The sequence below is a fragment of the Elephantulus edwardii genome, unplaced genomic scaffold (genome assembly GCF_000299155.1).
Source record: "Elephantulus edwardii isolate Elephantulus edwardi_28Jun2011 unplaced genomic scaffold, EleEdw1.0 scaffold00379, whole genome shotgun sequence".
Lineage (NCBI taxonomy): Eukaryota > Metazoa > Chordata > Mammalia > Macroscelidea > Macroscelididae > Elephantulus > Elephantulus edwardii.
In genome coordinates this window covers 1,092,426-1,097,074 of record NW_006400129.1, presented here as the reverse complement: position 1 = coordinate 1,097,074, position 4,649 = coordinate 1,092,426, and the positions used below count along the sequence as shown (strand labels likewise).

General features: G+C 35.7%; 1 pseudogene across 1 annotated transcript in view; it reads left to right on the top strand.

The window, feature by feature from the left end:
* Window positions 1-4,649, top strand: part of LOC102868519 — a 211,929-nt pseudogene that overhangs the window by 159,365 nt on the left and 47,915 nt on the right. The window contains exon 15 of the transcript XR_439035.1: window positions 487-1,606. The product of XR_439035.1 is annotated as an uncharacterized LOC102868519 (transcript). The remainder of the gene's footprint in view (window positions 1-486; window positions 1,607-4,649) is intronic.

Below are 4,649 nucleotides of genomic sequence, written 5' to 3'. Positions count from 1 at the left end.
TCTAATAGTGGCACAAATCAAGTTACAGAGGTAAGGTGGTTCCATTGCCATCCTTACTCTAACTTAATTCTTTTTTTTAATTTAAATTTGTTATTAATTTCAGTAAAAATTTACAGAGGCTTTGGATTTCCATTCATTCATTGTTGTAGATTAACCCTAATCATTCTTAAGTAATCAATTATGTGTTTCTTATTTTTTGAGGCCAAATCCTTGGCCTTCATGTCTAAGAGGCTGGCCATTTCTGTTTTCCCTGTAAGTAATCTGATCTAGTAATGTTCTAGTTCAGTGTCTACTTACTTTCACCTTACATTCACCTGGAAAAGAGAATAGACAACCAGACCTTAATAATATTCTTTGCCTTTTTTTATTGACTTTTGTTCTACTAGAATATAAAAAATTATAAATTATCTTTTGAAAATGAATTCCTTTCCAGTGTGATAGATTTTATATCTTTATATAATGTTGGTGCTGTTGTTTCTTATGTAGCCTAAAGAGCCTGACAGTCAAGAACACAGAGGTCCAGGACGACATGCAAAGCCCCAGACAGGAGAAGCCTACGATTACTGCAGTGATTTTAGTGACGATGAGCCAGTGGGAAACTCAAGAATAAAGACTGTTAAGAGCAAAGCATCATATTCAAGTAGAGCTTCAAGTTGTCCAGGGCAGCTCACCTTACTCCAATGTGGCTTCTCTAAATTATTCGAGACAAACTATAAAGCAGTTGAGGATAATGATGGAAATGACACCTCTGATGATGAAAGCCTTGATAAGCAGCCCATGCACAATTCAACAGAAGCCAAAGATTATATGACTATTGATTATCAGAAAAACCAGGACTCTGTTGGTACTTTAGAACATGAGAAAAAAGCTTGCATTGTAAATCCAAATGAAAGATTTCTTTTTCCTAAAAGTGAAACTTTAAAACAGATTATTTCTTCTGAATCTGATGATGAAAAAAATGTTAAAAATACACTTGAACACCAAGATGTCTCAGAATCAGAAGACAATGATGTTGTCTTTCCCACACAGAGAATCCCTAAATGTAGTGAAAGATTTAAGCCACTTTTGGATATATCTGAATATTCTAATACAGATAGCACTGTACAAGTAAGAAATAATTGTGATGAACAAGAAAGTGGACCAGTTTCCAAAAAATTAAATCCTGAGTGCATTGTTCTGAAATCAGTCAAAAGAAAAGACACTAGGGATATTAGTGATGAGTCTGAAGACATTGAAATAACTTCTCAGTCACAAATAAGGAAGCACAGAGCTGCTAATTCCTTGAGGCTTAAGAAAGAAAAGAAAAAGAACCGCAAATTTCACAGTTTTCCGAAAACAAACAGAGTGTATATAATAAGAAAGGATTGTAGTTCTCTGACTATTGGAGACTGCTCATCTTCAGACGAGGATTTAAATATCAGGCACATTAGTGCTCCTAAAAAGAGTCATGGACCAAAAGTTATAAAAGAAGGAATCTGTTTCTCTTCAGAGTTGCCTAGCCACAATAAAAAAAGTAACACTCTTTTGCTAAGGAGACAAATAAATTTTTCAAATGAGAAGCTTATCAGTCAAGAGCAGACATCTGAATCCGTGGATAAATTTTTAGGTAACTACAGTTAAATCCTGAAAATTTTTAAAATATTTGTTTCATGCATATACTTCTGTAAGAGATTCTGAAATTATCTTGTGAAAGAATCCTAAAATTACCATGCTGCATTTAGGTACAAATGAGGATAAAGCAACAGGACAAAGGAGTTCTTAGGTGAGGATAGAGAACTGTGCCAGCTATCCCGGGATCACCTTCATGTTACCCGTCTGAATCACATCTCATCTTCCCTTATAAATAGCATCTATTCTGATTTTCTTAACAATGAGTTCTCATTTTTTAAATTAATTTTAATGAAAGTTTACAGAGACTTTGTATTTCCATTCATTCATTATTGCACTTTCCTCCCTGCCCAACCTCCCCCACACCCAATTCACTCTTCTCTTTGAAAAGTAAAAGAAAAATTCTTTCATTGTTATACAGTTCCTCCCCCCAAATCCACTCCTATGCAGCTTTCATTTTGGAAAGTAAAAGAAAAATTCTTTCATTATTATACAGTCCCCCCCCTCAAGTCCACTCCACTATGCAGCCTTCGTCCTGGACTCCTGTCATGACAATAATGCCTACGTTTTCTTCCTCATCTCTTTCAATACAGTATACATAATTTATCCCATCTTCTCAGTCTCCCCCCAACCGCAGTATCAGTCCCATTTTACAACAGTGGCACTATGCAGTATTTGTCCTTTTGTGACTGAGATATTTCACTCAGCATAATGCCCTCCAGGGTCACCATTTGTATATTTCATGAGTTTCTTGTTTTTCAATGCAGCATAGTATTCCATTGTGTGAATATACCACAGCTTCTCTATCCATTTGTTTGTTGATGGGCACTTGGGTTGTTTCCACCTCTTTGCTATTATGAACAAAGCTGCGATAAACATGGGTGGCATAAATCGGCTTGGGTGGCATTTATGGTTTCTTTGGGGTATTATTCCTAGTAGTGGAATTGCTGGATCAAAAGGTATTTCTAGTTCCATCTCTTTGAAAAAGGGCCATACTGCCTTCCATAGTGGTTGTACCATTTTACACTCCCACCAACAGTGAAAAAGGGTTCCAGTTTCTTCACAACCTCTCAATAAACTGGAAATTGCCTTTTCCATTTCGTTGAAGAATGGAATTGGTATTTGTATTGGGATTGCATTGAACGTGTAGATTGCCTTTGGTAGTATTGTCATTTTCACAATATTGAAAATGGGCAAGTATTATTCTTCCACTTCTCCAGGTCTCTTTTTGTTTCTTGTAGTAATGTTTTGTAATTTTCTTTGAATAGATCCTTTGAGCTTCTGGTCAGATTTACTCCCAAGTATTTAATCTTGTAATTAGCTATTGTGAAGGGTATTGATTTTTGTAGCTCCCGCTCTGTATTTTCTTTGTCATTGTAGAGAAATCCAACTGATTTTTGTATGTTGATCTTGTAACCTGCCACTTTGCTAAATTGTTCAACTATTTCCAGTAGTTTTCTTGCTGAGTCTTTAGGATTTTCTAAGTATATTATCAAATCATCTGCATATAGAGATCATTTTACCTCTTCGTTTTCAATTTGGATACCTCTTATTTCCTTCTTTTACTGTTATTGCTAAGACTTCTAATACAGTAATGCAGAAGAGATGTGATAGTGGGCATCCTTGCCTAGTTCCTGTTCCCAATGGGAATGCCTTTAACCTCTCTCCATTGAGAACAATGTTGGCTCTCGGTTTTGCATATATACTTACTGTGTTGAAGAAATTTTCCTCTAATCCTATTTTGTTGAGTGTTTTAGTCAGGAAAGGGTGTTGGATTTTGTCAGAGGCCTTTTCTGCATCAATTGATAGGATCATGTGGTTGTTCTTTGCTTTCTTAATGTATTGAATTACATTGTTTGTTTTTCTTTTGTTGAACCATCCTTGCATACCTGTTATGAATCCCACTTGGTCATGGTAAATGATTTCTTGGATGTTTCATTGGATACTATTGGCTAGTATTTTATTCAGGATTTTTGCATTTATGGTCATAAGTGATATTGGCCTATAGTGTTGTTTTTTTATTTTGGTAGTGTCCTTTCCTTGCTTTGATATGAAGGATATTTTTGCTTCATAGAACGAGTCTGAGAGAACTCCATAATTTTCTGTTTTCTGATATAGTTTATGTAGAATTGGTGACAGTTCTCTGAATGTTTGATAAAATTCACTTGTGAAACTATCTGGTCCAGGGTGAAATTAAAAAGTTTCTTGAAACAAATGACAATGAAAACGCCACTTACCAAAACCTCTGAAGCAGCCAAAGAAGTAATCAGAGGTCAATTTATAGCAATAAGCAAACACATGAAAAGACAGGAAAAAATGACCATTGACTCTCTAACCCAACATCTCCAAAAAATTGAAAAAGAACAGTAAGAAAACCTGACACCCTCTAAAAAAACTGAAATTATAGAAATTAAAGCAGAAATAAATGAAATGGAAAACAGAAAAACAGTTGAAACCATTAACAAAACTAGGAGTTGGTTCTTTGAAAAGGTCAATAAAATTGACTAGCAAAACTAACAGAAGAAAAGAAGGAAAACACACTAATGATCTGAATAAGAGATGAAATGGGAAACATCACAGCAGAACCCACTAAAATAAAAAAGACTAACATTAGAATATTATGAAAAACTAAACTCAAACAAATATGAAAACCTAGAGGGACAGATACTTAGAAGTGCACAAACTACCTAAACTGACACAAACTGAAATTGAACACCTGAACAGACCCCATTACAAAAGAAGAAATTGAAAAGGTTTAAAACACCTTCCAACCAAAAAAAGCCCTGGACCAGATGGTTCTTTGACATTTTTATGGTTTTATAACACTAATGTGTATCCCCTAAACATTTTTTTTTCCTGTTTTCATAATAAACTTTATTGTGACAGGCGGGGCTGATCCCTCCCATGCTGGGAGACACCGTGTGACAAGTGGCAAAGCTTTGAGTCCAGCCCCTTTTGGGGCCACAGTGGTAGGGCTGGGGGTAAGGGATGGGTCCTCTGGCTGGGGTAGTACCATGACTAGAGGCAGGGGAGGCAACCAG